A 14968-nucleotide genomic window follows, 5' to 3' on the forward strand; every position below is an offset into this window, starting at 1 on the left:
TTAATTTTATATGTCAGCTTGATTGGGCCACAGGTGCCCAGACATTTGGTCAAACATTATTCTGAGTGCTTCTGTGAGAGTATTTCTGGATGAGATTAACGTGTGAACTGATAGACTAAATAAAGCAGGGTATCCCCACTAAGGGAGGTAAGACTTGTCCAAATCATTTGGAGATCAGAATAAAACAAAAAGTCCAAGTAGAAAGGAATTCCTCAGGACATCTGAGTGGCTCAGTAGTTGAGCATCTGCCTTTGCCTTAGGCCGTGATCCTGGGGTCCTGCGATAGAGTTCTGCATCAGGCTCCCCATAGGGAGCCTGCTTCTCCCTCTGCCTATGTCTCTGCCTCTCTCTGTGTGTCTCTCACGAATAAATAAATAAAATCTTAAAAAAAAAAAAAAAGGAAGGAAGGAAAGAACCCTTCTTGCTGGATGCTTGAGAGGGCCATCAGTCTTCTGCCCTTATACTAGAATTTTAACATCACCAGCTTTCCTTGGTCTCTGGCTTGCTGACTCTAGAACTTGGTACTTCTCATGCTTCATAGTTATATCCATTCCTTAAAATCAATCTCTCCTTTCCTTCCTGCCACCCTCCCTCTCCATTTATATGGCTCTCTGGAGAATCTTCTTCAAGTCATTGCCATCTCAATGAATGGTGCCACCTCTTAGTCATTGAATGGCCTGACCAACTACCTAAGTATACCTACAAAAACCTAGAAATCATTCTTCATTCAACTTTTATGCATCCCCTCCATGTACTGAATTTATCATCAGATTGAGTCAGTACTTCTTTCTAGTGTATTTCAAATCAATCCACTTCTCTCCATCTCCAATGCCACCACTTTAGCAAAGCCACTGGACTCTGGAAATTTCTAATTGACTCTCCTGTTTCTACTCAATCCTTTCCAATACAATTTGTATGTAGCTTTTAGAATGATCTTGGAAACCATAAATCAGATGTCATCTCCAGCTTAAAATGCTCCAACAACTTACCATTACAATTTATCATGTGATGGTCCACATGGTCTCATAAAGTAGTTCACCTACACCTCTCCAACTTCATCGCTTTTACCTCTTTGCTTACTTGAAGTCACATCAGTCTTCTCGCTGTTCCTCAGATACGCCAAGCCCTTTTCCCCTTTGCAATTTTGTGCTGTCTAAATGATTGACCTTTCCCTTTCCATGTGGCTAGTTTATTCTCATCACTTAGATCTCCCCATTTGGCTTTGCCATCCCCTCCAGGTAATCATTCATCATTTAATCAAATAACCCTTCATAATGGTTAATCATAATCTATAATCCCAATCTGTAAGTATTTTTCACTTACTGTATCTCATGCCCTATCTAAAATATATGCTCTATCAGGACAAGAAACTAGTCTTTAGAGTTAATTGATACTTCCAGGTTCAAGCACAATATTCAATGCTCAGAATATTTACTGAATGATTTCATTAATTCATTCAACAAATATTTATTGAAGTCTTAAAAGGAATTGTTTGACATACTAGGAATATAGCAGTAAATGAAAGGGCCAGAGTTATCACCTTCATGGCACATTCCTTCTGGAGGTTGCGGGGAGCCAGAGACGAAACAAGTAGTATATCAGAAGGAGACTATTTTTTTATGAAAAGCCCGTTGGGCATTTGTTCAGAATATTTTCTCTTTCTTAGAACTTAGACAAGAACCAGATGCCAAGAAAACACTAGGAAGTTTGGCATACACTATCCTTTCCAAATAAGCCCTTAGAATGTGCAGATGCTGTCATATACATCCTGGGAAACTGACTTTAGTGTCAGTTACCCTGACATATATACAAGAGGCCATGGCATCCACGGACTTCCTGGGGGGGTGGGGGGGAGAGGAGTGCTAATCGGTTATTGACTGAGATAGTGATCAGACAGGCAAATAGACAATAGCCAAACTCACTGTGAAGATTCACAATCTTAATTATTCCAAGGCCAAAAAAGTCAACAAGATGGAATGTGACGGACTGAATACAAATGCCAAAATGCTAAACCAAAAGGAAGCTGAAGAGAAAAAATAGAATAAATGGGATAGCACATTAGATTACTGCCTGTCAGCAAAGCTCATGACAGCACTGGCTGCCAGCTGTGGAAATGCTGTGAACGAATGGCATGCCATCCCAAACCATCACACCCAGTCTTGCCAAGGCTCCTGTCAACACACAGCTGGGCTTCTCTTGGCATAGTGGTTGATGTTCTCTCTCAATTTATTAACAATTGCTTCATTTTGGTTGATTCTAAGGATGAAATAATTCTAATATTTTTCACAGCTGATGAAATTAATTGCTGAATTCAGACTTTGGGGATTATTTTGCCAATAATTTCTTGCCCAGATTTAAGATAATATCCATTTTCAATGTGACTGCTCACAGACTCTAATGATAACTGTGAGTCACACATTTCAGCCTCAGCGTGTTACATGCTTTAAGAGGTACTACTTGGCACAGGGTGAGTGGAAGCCAATGCAAATGGAGGAAAATCATAGCAAATGTTACAAGTAAACAATAACAATAATGATAATAATGTTTAAAAAACTAACAATTATTAAGCCAGGAACTTTAGTAAGCACTTTATTATGCATTATCCCAGGCAGCCCTCACAACAGTTTTGCAAGATAGGTACAATTATTTTCCTTATTTTACAAAAACAGGAAAGGCAAGGAGGAGACACAGCTCTCTGAAGTCTGTACCTCTTGTTTTGGAGGAGGCAGCAAAGCCAAGCATTCACATATTCACAGCATCCTTATGTGAAATTGCGAAAAACTGGAACTTACCCAAATGCCCATCAACACAAGAACATGTATCCCACTGGAGTATAAACATACAATGGAATACTATTCAGTGGTAAAAGATTAGAGATGACTGATGTTATAAACAACATACGTGAAGCAAAATCAACATGCAGGACGAAAGAAGACACAAAAAGAGTACATAAAACACAATTCTATTTATACAAAATTTTAGGAAATTCTGACTATTGTATACTGACAAAAAAGAAAAAAACGATCAGGTACTGCTCGTGAATGGGAGAAGGATTGCCAAGGAGACAAAGAAAATTTTGAAAGTGATGAGTGTGTTTGTTGTCTGGATGGTAGTGGCGGTTTCGCAGGTATGTTCATATACCAAAACATCAAATTGTGCACTAGAAGGTGAGTAGTTTATTATAGGTCTATTATACCTCAATAAAACTGTTCCTTAAAAGTAAGCAAAAATTGCCATGAGATGTCCCCGTGCTTTGTGTTCACATTTCCCTTTGGCTTTGGATGACTCAAGACAAAAGACATGACCCTGTTCTAATATGGCTGGCACCTAGTGACAAGAAATATTGGCAGAGACACTAAAAGGCACAGCATCTCAGCATCAGACTTCACCCAGGAAAGCCATAGAAGAGACTAATGGTATGGAGTACCAATGCTAGGCTGAATTGTCCTAAGAGATGCTTTGCTGAGATTCTCTGGGTAATTAGCCTTGCCCCTTGCATCCCTCAGATGGTGGAAGTGTGTCTTCATCGATTCTCACTGAATTCACAGTTACCAATTCATTCTGTACCCAGAAAACCACATGAATCTCAATTAAGTGCAAGTTCTTTCATGAGATATGTGGAAAGTCAAATTTTAAGAGTCATAAAATCATCATCTTCTAACTTTATCACACTATAGAGCTCCCTTGATTGCCACTGAATGTGTAAAAAGAAAATCAGGAGATCTGCATCTCGTACCAACTTGCAACGCATTTCCAAAATGGCATATGCTGTGTCACTCTGACACTTAAGGGAAAGAGGGAAGAATGAGCCACAGAGAGGGACCTGAACAGCATTAGGTTTGCTGAGTCAGGGGCTGTTGAACAGCAAGTGTTCTGGGACCCATCTGTACACACTACAGGGATTTAGAGTGGGGTTAGCTTGGAGGCATTTTGCAGTAACCAAGTACCTGCTTGTTTAAACCCTGTTCATTACTGTTCTGCTTTTTTTCCTAGGCAATACAGCATAATGAGCCTGAAAGTCAAAGCTTAGAGCCTGGAGGAGCATAGGAGACACACAGAAATTTTGAAATAAGACAGGATTCCTCCAAAGGAGCTGAAGAAAAAAAGATGGTAGCCCTCCCCTTCCCCTCCACAAAGGAAAGCTCACGCAAAGGTTACTTTCCTTGTGATTAAGAGTCTACACAATTAAAATTTTTAAGTGGCTGATTGAAGGATAATGTAGCAGATTTTATTCAGCCAAGTATACCTCAAGGGAAATTCAGCTTTCCTTTATTACTTTTACTGCATGCACACATTTTCCCTTAGAAATAAAAATTAAACCTTTGCACAATTGCTTCCAAATGCAGTTTCTCTTCACTCTAATAATGGTTTTCAGGAAACATCTGTAGCAGATTTAAATGCTCCTTTTTTAAAAAATGCATAGAGTTATCAAGAAACTGATGTAAAATATGAATATATGTAAGACTGAATAAACATCTGTTGCTAACCATCCATCCTCTAAGTAACAAAATGTGCTCACTCCTCCTTGCTATGTGTTTACCTTTCAGGTGATTACCATTGTCGAAAGCATTCAAGAATGAACATACAGAGGGAGGGGGTATGGTAACCTCCAAGCGAAATTTCTTCTTTCTCTTTTTCACATGCTCACAGTCCCTTACAGTGCTAAGGATAATGAGAAATTAGGATGATTTGCTGAAATCCTTAACTTCCTATCTTTGGAGGAGTTCATTTATTTTTGCAGGCTTTGAAATGCAAAATAGGTAGGAATAAGGAGAGTAGTGAAAGAATGCTGGCCAGTCTGGTTAGACGTAGTACGTACAATAACAATGGCTAACATTTATTTTAAATTCAAATTCAATTTGTCAACATATAGTATAACACCCAGTGCTCATCCCATCAAGTGCCCCCCTCAGTGCCCATCACCCAGTTACCCCATCCCTCTACCCACTGCCCCTTCCACAACCCTTTGTTTGTTTCCCAGAGTTAGGAGTCTCTAGCGGTTGGTCTCCTGCTCTAATTTTCCCCATTCACCCATCAGAAAAGACGAATACCCACGATTTGCTTCGACGTGGATGGAACTGGAGGGTATTATGCTGAGTGAAATAAGTCAATTGGAAAAGGACAATCATCATATGGTTTCACTCATATGTGGAATATAATAAATAGTGAAAGGGATTCTAGGGGAAGGGAGGGAACAATGGCTAACATTTGGTGCCTGGCTCCTACTTCCCAGGGAGTTCACCCATTTAATACTGCCCTCCTACCTGCACTTGGCATTTGGTTCTTACCATTTAACAGATACCAAAATTGGGGTTCAGCAATGGCAAGCTACTTGCCCACAGCCTATTATTAGTGACACAGTCATGAAGGACAACCAGGTCTTCCTAAAGAAGCTCATGTTATTTTCTAAGTGACAAAAAAAAAAAAACAGAATATTGAACTGAAGCATTCTAACACATTGTCCACTCTTACATAGAAAAATAGCTTGATTTATCTCAGCGAGGCCAACCTGAAAAAAAGAAAACACCTCTTTAAGAATATTTCTATGCCTCAATTGCATCTAAATTCTGCCAATCTACTTAGGGACAGATCGTCTTTTTCTGCACTATCGAACAGTTAACAAGGAGCCTACTTGTTACTTTTCTTGCCATCATGTCCCTGGAAATCCAATTTGAGAACCTGATTTTAGTCTTTAATGCTGTCCTCTATTCCACTGTGGATCTGAAAAGAATACTTGAAATCTTCAGATTTTGAATAGGAGTATGGAGATCTAATAAGATGTCAGCAAGAAAAAAGCTACTGCAGTATATTTAACAACATACAAAATCTCTTCTGTAGGGGCATCTGGGTGGCTCAGCGGTTGAGCATCTGCCTTTGGCTCAGATCATGATCCTGGAGTCCTGGAATTGAGTCCCACATCGGGCTCTGTGTGGGGAACCTGCTTCTCCCTCTGCCTGTGTCTTTTCCTCACTCTGTGTCTCTCGTGAATAAATAAATAAAATCTTTTTTAAAAAACCCACGTCTTCTATAAAGTTCTGGAACTCCTAAGTCATTATCCTTTTGGGCGGACTTCCTTATCCATCTACACACATTTAATTTTATATCCTCATTGCATAATACATTCGTTTATGTCACATGCCCACTGGACATTATCCCATTCGATGAAAAATATGATACTTTATTGTTTGGCTCTTCTTCAAACTGGATTACTGAAGGATGTTTCAAAGTTAATAACTCTAACTATCTGAAATAAAACCTACTTACTCGCCCAGAGAAAAAAAAATCATACATGCTGCACATACACACTCACTCATAAATTCCCCAACTTTGGATCCCACGTCCTGATATTATCATGAAGAAGAAAGAAGTTACAAGATTAGAAAATTTAAAATCCAAAAAACTATAACCAACATTCAGGAATCATACCACTAATATTATGTCAACTCTAGGCCTAACATTCTTCTGGGTTCTCCAACCTCTGTTATTTCATTTAATCCTCACAAAAATCCAACAAGATAATTCCTTTTACTTTCCCTGTTTTATTGATGATGAAACAGAAGCGCAGGAATTAGCACAAGACTATGTAGGAAATACAGAAACCAGATCTAAACTGAAAGGGACTAGTTTCTGAGTATGAGGCTTTTTTTGTTGTTCCTATAACTGTCTTCCTTTCTCACCCACTAGTACAAATAGAATCTAAAACTAGTGAGGGCAGCCAATTTTTTACAATAACTAACATTTTTGATGAAGTGGTCTGTGGCATTCTAAATTACCCACATTCAACTTAGCCTTCCATTATCAGCAGGACCCACTGGAGTGGAATTAGTGAATTAAGACCTCCTACCCAAAGTATAAAAGTATTAAAGACCAAAAAGACATAAAAATCTGTCTCCTTCATGTCTCTGTCTACTCGGTGGATTTCATTTTATTCTTTTGGAAACGTGCACACCTATTGAACCCAAGTATAAAAGGTAATAAGAGAAAATTTCTGCTGTGAATGGAAATGAAATGTGACTATGAAAACATTATTACTAGGAAAGTATTACTTAAGTGGAGAGAAAAAAGAGCATCCTCATGTCAGTCCTTCTGTGTGGCAGGCCACTCGGAAAGGTGGTGAACAATTTCAACATTTATTTGCTCTAGGTCAGCAGAATTCTCTCATAGGTGAAGTATTGCCCGTAGACTCTCACTGAGATCTTGATGTTCTGAGCAAAACCCAATGAATACTTTGCGCTCTAGAAAAGAAACTTGTTATCAGTCTGGAGCCCACATGTGGTAAGGCTGCCTTTAGCTGTAGTTCCTGACCTTTTTTTCTCCCTGAGAAACTATGGCTGTGAAAGGTTCCATCCATAACATTTTTGTCACCTATAATATCTTGCTTCGTTGAAAGCTGTCCCACCTGAAAAGCTTTATTTTCAAAAACGTTGTTACTGCCTTAACCTTACCATAATTAATTCAATAAAAGTTATGAGCACTTGCTTAGATGCAAGGTATTACATTCAACACTTCTAAATGATAACAAGGACAGAGCAAAAAAACACAGCTTCTACTGAAGAACCCCCAAATCACGTAATTCAGGAGAAGGGAAATATTTACGTTAAATATTCGAGCTGGGAGTAATTTTTAAAATTTAATCATGGATAAAGAAACAAGTTTAACTAGAGAAGGAAAAAAAGAAACTTGACAGACCAGTGTGCTCTATGCCCAACGCGGTGTTAGCCACAGTGCCGAGTCACTTCAGTCATTCCCAAAGGCACACCCAGGAACTAACTCTTGTTCTTTCCAACTGACAAAGAGAAAGTTACCTGGGTCGCCCCTGGCGCCTGGCTGATCTCAACTTCCAAGGCGGTGGAGGATCTCCCGGCCCCCAGGCCAAGCGACTCTTCACATGCCCTACATTTTGAAGAAATCCGTGGGCCTGGAAAATGAGAGAATAGACACCTGTACCTGAGAAGGACCCTGACAAGACCCAGCGTCCCACAAATAAGAGCTGGTGATCATGACAATAGTGACAGCAGAAACAGAAGCCGACGAAGCCATCATCTGATTCCTCCACTGCACCAGTCAGCCTCTCTCCCACACCCTTCCACTTCCATTTCCACACAAAATGCTGACAGACTTCCCCCTGCCACCTGCCTTTGCATTTGTCCTCCTCTTTCTTATTGTGTTATTTGCATAAAACGATTCTCATCCCTTTCTTCTTTCTACTTTATCTCCTCCCAACCCACCTGATAACCTCTGCCAGCAGCAACCAAGATACTTCTCCAGGGCTTCCACAGTGACAAACTGAACATCTGACAATCACCTAGGGCTGTGGGGTGTTCTGGAACTTGCCTTCACCTCAATTATTTTAAAACTCAGCTCCTGAACAAAGGAGAAAGTTTTAACAACACCAGGTCCACCTCGATGTTATTTCTTCAGTCACACAGAGATTGCTGTAGATGAAGGAAAGAGAAGACCGAGAAAGCGGTTTCCCTTTCTAGTTAAACTTGTTTCTTCTTCTTCTTCTTCTTCTTCTTCTTCTTCTTCTTCTTCTTCTTCTTCTTTTTTACGAAGTCTCCCTGGTAGCTTGGCTGCTGGAAAAAGAAAATAATTTTCATAATAAAGTCTAGCTGTCGTACATATGAAATGCTCCCTACAAAATAACTCCTCTTCTGTAGGATGCTAAAACACAGATTTTCACACCAGAATAATAATTTTAGACTGAAAGGAAGGAATTCTTCCCGCTTTAGCTTTCGTATTTTCTCAAGGTCTGTAATCCAACAAGACAGTATTATCCACCAGGGGAATTTTAAAAAAGAAAACCATATCTGGGGGCATCACAATGCCAGATTTCAGGTTGTACTACAAAGCTGTGGTCATCAAGACAGTGTGGTACTGGCACAAAAACAGACACATAGATCAGTGGAACAGAATAGAGAATCCAGAAGTGGACCCTGAACTTTATGGGCAACTAATATTCGATAAAGGAGGAAAGACTATCCATTGGAAGAAAGACAGTCTCTTCAATAAATGGTGCTGGGAAAATTGGACATCCACATGCAGAAGAATGAAACTAGACCACTCTCTTTCACCATACACAAAGATAAACTCAAAATGGATGAAAGATCTAAATGTGAGACAAGATTCCATCAAAATCCTAGAGAAGAACACAGGCAACACCCTTTTTGAACTCGGCCATAGTAACTTCTTGCAAGATACATCCACGAAGGCAAAAGAAACAAAAGCAAAAATGAACTATTGGGACTTCATCAAGATAAGAAGCTTTTGCACAGCAAAGGATACAGTCAACAAAACTCAAAGACAACCTACAGAATGGGAGAAGATATTTGCAAATGACATATCAGATAAAGGGCTAGTTTCCAAGATCTATAAAGAACTTATTAAACTCAACACCAAAGAAACAAACAATCCAATCATGAAATGGGCAAAAGACATGAACAGAAATCTCACAGAAGAAGACATAGACATGGCCAACATGCACATGAGAAAATGCTCTGCATCACTTGCCATCAGGGAAATACAAATCAAAACCACAATGAGATACCACCTCACACCAGTGAGAATGGGAAAAATTAACAAGGCAGGAAACAACAAATGTTGGAGAGGATGTGGAGAAAAGGGAACCCTCTTACACTGTTGGTGGGAATGTGAACTGGTGCAGCCACTGTGGAAAACTGTGTGGAGGTTCCTCAAACAGTTAAAAATAGACCTGCCCTACGACCCAGCAATTGCACTGTTGGGGATTTACCCCAAAGATACAAATGCAATGAAACGCTGGGACACCTGCACCCCGATGTTTCTAGCAGCAATGGCCACGATAGCCAAACTGTGGAAGGAGCCTCGGTGTCCAACGAAAGATGAATGGATAAAGAAGATGTGGTTTATGTATACAATGGAATATTACTCAGCTATTAGAAATGACAAATACCCACCATTTGCTTCAACGTGGATGGAACTGGAGGGTATTATGCTGAGTGAAGTAAGTCAGTCGGAGAAGGACAAACATTATATGTTCTCATTCATTTGGGGAATATAAATAATAGTGAAAGGGAAAATAAGGGAAGGGAGAAGAAATGTGTGGGAAATATCAGAAAGGGAGACAGAACGTAAAGACTGCTAACTCTGGGAAACGAACTAGGGGTGGTAGAAGGGGAGGAGGGCGGGGGGTGGGAGTGAATGGGTGACGGGCACTGGGTGTTATTCTGTATGTTAGTAAATTGAACACCAATAAAAAAAATAATAATAAAAAAATAAAATAAAATAAAATAAAATAAAATAAAATCTTCCACAGCCTAAAAAAAAAAAAAAAAAAAGACAGTATTATCCATTCAAAATGTGATCTGGACCTCTGATGACCGCTAACTTTTACCTCCTTATATAAGCAGGGGATTCAGATCCATGAAGTCAATATATTAAGCAGTGCTCGACCATGGCAGTCCCTGGCAACCACTCAATTCACTGAATGAAGCAATTTGTGTCAGATTCATATGGCTTAGATTTATTTACACAGATTGAACCATTGAGGGTCATTTGATGTTCAAGCCTTATTCTGAAGATGGCACATAATTCAGGAATGCTGAATCAGAAGAGCCTTCCCCAGGGACTAATTCTCAAGAACCAGCATAACATGTATCTGCTTTGTCGATTTCCATTAAACAGAATTAAAGGTTACCCTACCAGATGCTCTAGAAGCTAGTAACAAACAGCATTTCCCCCTGTGAGTATTATAATAAATTCAGAAAAGGTCCGGTTCTGACACCCAAAAGGCAGCAACATTATATCACTGACAACATGCTATTAGCAGTCATTTTCACTTATTACTGTTTTTCAGGCTTATACTGGGCTGGCTTATGTTTTGTTTTATTGTATCTTCATAACATTTTCCAATGGAAGCTCGAGAGCTATATTTTTTTGTGTACACACTATAATTTTTCACATAAAGTATAACAATAGCTTCTCGTGGAATCTATGCATTAAAGGACTCAACATCAACTGTATTATCTTCCCAACCAGTTTCTGGACAGAACAGCAATATGCTCAGAGTCTAATGGAATTGAATTTAACCTTCACCCTCTTTTCCAAAGAGCTTCCTCACAAAAAACTACCAACATACCTCTTCATTCCCATGTCACTCTCATGTGTACCCAATGTACACCTGGACAATTCTTTCCAATATTCCCTTGCCCAAGCCTTCCATCCCCAGTTCTGAACTTCTGCATGTGGTGCTTGTGATAAATAACATTTTCTTTAATCATTGTAGATATCCGAGTACATTCTTATCCAGGTAATTCACAGATAACATACTTTGACTTAAGGCTCAAATGTTACAAGTCAGTTGGTAGTAGTTGGTCAAAGAGAAATAACTTTCTGATTTATTTATTCTAAAGACTAATGAAGAAGAAAAGAGAAGGAATGGAAGGAGAGTACAAGGGAGGGAGGGAAGGAGGAGAGGAAAAAGATTATTTTGGTAGAAATTAGAGGTAAGCAAAGAGAAGTGGCTTTAATCATCGGGGAAGGAGGAAGGCAGTACTAACAAGGAAGAGATACACAGTTAAAGCTCTGAGAGAGCTTTAACCTGGGACAGGGTGAAGTCCTGCACTTCGATAGAGAAACTCTCCATCTCAGAACAGAGTATTTGTCTACTAAGCTGCATAAAGATGACATGGCGGATATTTGCAAATTTTCAGAAGCCTTACTTACAGTTGGGAATTCCCAACACCACAAGTCCCAGTAGGAGACAGGACCAAATTCCAGATAAATGTCAAAATTTCTAGAAACTCACTGCTGGGGCTTCTCCAGTAGGTATGGTATGGGCATGTGCCCTGGGCCACAGCCTTTACATTGGAAGACAGTGTGCAAAAATGTAGAAACTGTGGGAATTCCCATGGGTTAGAGAAGGAGTGTGAGCAGACAAGCTCCTTGGGTAACAGTGGCAGAGGGACACAGTGCAGGTCTAATGCAGAGGAAGTGACACCCCTGTTCTTCTGCAAACTTCTGGATAGGCCTGCTCTGTGACACCATATTGGGCATTTTTGAACCTATCTACAGAGACCCAAACTGGTTTTCAAGCTCTCCTATTGATTCTGTAACTTATCCAATATTGTTTTATGAAATTACTTCTCTGCCCAAAACAGTGAAAGTGAGGGAGTATATAACTTCACACATGATATATATAAAATATATAAAATATGCATGTGAAATTGTATATGAAATACATATATATGTATATATACACACATATGAAATTCCCCTCTCTAGAGCAACAGATTTCTGTCAAATTCCCATAATCTTACAACGCAATAGAAAGGAATAACACCATTACCATTGGTGTACATTGGATGTACACCAATACATCCAATCCCATTATTGACAGATGAGGAAGCCCATACCCAGAAGAGTTAAGGAGATCACCAAAAGCCAATCAATTCAAAAAGCAGAGTGAGGCCTAGAATGATTTCTAATTAAATGCCCTTCTCGCCACACCATGAAAGTACCTTCATTATTGGGTGTGGTATTTCAGTTATAGATTGCCTTCATATGGATGGAGTTACATTTTGTCTTAAGAAAGATCATTCTAGGTTTGTATTTGGTTGAGTTGTCTGTATCTGGTTATCTGTTCACCTATTAGTATTGATATAGGTAGATGATGATGGGGACCTCAGAAAAAGGTAGTTAACCTAGAGAAAGGACTCAATGGAGTAAGAATCAGAGGCATGAGGATATGACAAGCAGGTTTCTGCTATAACACTCCCTGGTTTGGAACATATACTTAGTTAGAGCAACATCCTTTTGTGTGGTGCTGCGTAGCTGGTTTTGCTGCTGTAGAGGCCAGATTTTGAACACTGACACATATAACTATAATAGTTAGAATATTTCCTCAACTCTAGACCATATGAGGAAAACAAAAGGATTTGTTGAAAGGAAATGAACTCAATATACAATGAGAACTTTCTACATGCACAATTAGCTTAAACACAATGACACTTAGCAAAGTTTTACCACCACATTCAAGTCTCAATTTCTGATTTCTCAATGCTTTGCAACAGCTTATAGTCTAGCCTCTGGATTGAATCGGTTTGAAACCCTTTCCTTCTGGAATTGTCCAGGGCTGTAGATAGATATTCATATGTATATGTGAATGCACTTTTGTCCCATGCTCCCTTGGCTTTATGTTGCCTTCATATATCAGGACCATGATTTTTTTATAAAATAAACTCTTCTTCCCTATACCCAGTAATTGCTGAAATTCTTTGTAAAATGCTGATATTCCAACAGGATTCCTCAAGAGATTTGCTTCTCTCCAACACACTTTGCAAAATTCTTGGCACTAATATACCACCTATTTTCTCCAGAACAGCTTCACTGACCTGAGCATTTTGCACACTAACTCATCTATACCTTACATTTCTTATTTGTCATTTTCTGGCATGACAGGAAAATGGAAAGTCTTGCATACTAATCATACTTTGACAAGTAGCCTACCTTTTTCTTGTTAGGATTCAAGTTAAAATCAGATTCACCATTATGCATAAATGTGGACTTCACATACAGACACACACACACACACACACACACACACACACACACGTACCAGTTCACACCCAGGATCAAGTGGCTGCAAAACCAAAACAGGGAGCCTACCAGATTGGCACAACCTTTATCCCAAGATACTCTTGAAACTCAATCTTTTCCCTAAGCAGAAGGTATTTACTCCTATCTCCTTGAGAAATCCAATTTTAATGACTTCCCCTTCTCTTCCAAAATGAAGCTGAACTGACAGCTCACTTCTAACATCCTTTAAAATTACTGCAAATTATCTACACTATAGAGGATCCGTTGTATGGGTTATCCAAACTATAAATAATCTAAAAATGACACATCCTAGGTTTTATAATGCATTGCCTTTTTGAAACCAAATTACAGCATTAATTATATTTGGCTTCAGCAAATATTAAAATTTCTTTACATGCCCTAAGCCCAAACATCTAATGAAGAGACTGGAGTATAAGCTAGAATCATGCAGTTCCCCAGAGAAAGCCAAACTTAAAGTTTAAACCACTAACAATAACCTACAGAGCAGTTCATCCCCACAGGGCAGGTCAGCTTTAAGCTAGCATCTGTCCTGTCCTTTCGATACGGCAGGTCTGTCCCTTCCACCTCGACTTAGATGATCCTAGCTCGCCTTGCTGGTGGCATAGTCCTTGATACACAGGGGCACACAAACTGCTTTTAATGATATATTTGTGGCTCTCAAAGTGGATAATCAAGGTCTGGAAATGCTATTATTGTAACAGCTGCAACACTAACCCTCTATGAGAAGTTCACTTTCTAGCTGCCTGATGTCTAAGGGTCCAAATGTTTCAAGTCTGGAAGGTGGGTGTGGGGGTGAAGGGAGGCAAAATGACGATCACAGCAGGACCCCTGAAAACATCAAAACACTGTCTGTTCTTGCCTTTTGTGAAGTCGACCCTTGAGCTATTTGTTCGGGTCTCCCTACCAACTTCATGATGAATGAGGTTTTCCAAGGGCTTTTCCGCACAGCGCTGTTATTTCACTGGGGTTCGGTGAGTACTTTAAACAGATGAAGACAAAGAAAGCCAGCCATATAATTCAGTGTCTGATTGCTTTTCCACATGTCAGTGGTGAAAAGTACAACTCTGCCTTGAGCAGCTCTGAGTGGCTGCTTGATTGAATCCAGTAAAGGCTGATAAATTTTGGAATGCTCTTTCAACACAAGAAAAATAGCATCTAGATGGAATATGGAGCTGCGGTGCTTTGCACCTTACAAGAGAAACCTCAAAGAAATCAGGGCTTTTCACCATGGGGCATGAAGAAAGAGAAGCAAAAAGGCATTTCCCACCCCCCTCTCCCAGTCACATCATCAACATCTGGAGGACAAGAGCTGACCCACTTCTTTTTTTAACCTCAAGTGATTTTTTTTTTGAAGCACTGAGTGCAATTGCAG

At 39.5% G+C, this 14968-nt stretch overlaps 2 long non-coding RNA genes across 4 annotated transcripts in view; one reads left to right on the plus strand and one right to left on the minus strand.

The window, feature by feature from the left end:
• The window catches only part of LOC144322020 (uncharacterized), a 38775-nt gene extending 34254 nt beyond the window's left edge, over window positions 1-4521 (plus strand). For both annotated transcript variants that reach the window (XR_013387584.1, XR_013387585.1), the window contains one exon: window positions 3994-4521. This is a non-coding gene — a long non-coding RNA (uncharacterized LOC144322020). The remainder of the gene's footprint in view (window positions 1-3993) is intronic.
• LOC144322019 (uncharacterized) overlaps window positions 1-14968 on the minus strand; it is a 326103-nt gene that overhangs the window by 133924 nt on the left and 177211 nt on the right. The window contains exons 4-6 of one of the 2 annotated variants that reach the window (XR_013387581.1): window positions 8229-8576; window positions 7806-7918; window positions 6900-7235 (exon numbers count right to left, since the gene is read on the minus strand). This is a non-coding gene — a long non-coding RNA (uncharacterized LOC144322019). Of the gene's footprint in view, window positions 1-6899; window positions 7236-7805; window positions 7919-8228; window positions 8577-14968 lie in introns of those variants that run through there. The other variant, XR_013387580.1, reaches the window with a different exon arrangement.

This window comes from Canis aureus, chromosome 10 (genome assembly GCF_053574225.1).
Source record: "Canis aureus isolate CA01 chromosome 10, VMU_Caureus_v.1.0, whole genome shotgun sequence".
In the NCBI taxonomy this organism is placed as follows: domain Eukaryota; kingdom Metazoa; phylum Chordata; class Mammalia; order Carnivora; family Canidae; genus Canis; species Canis aureus.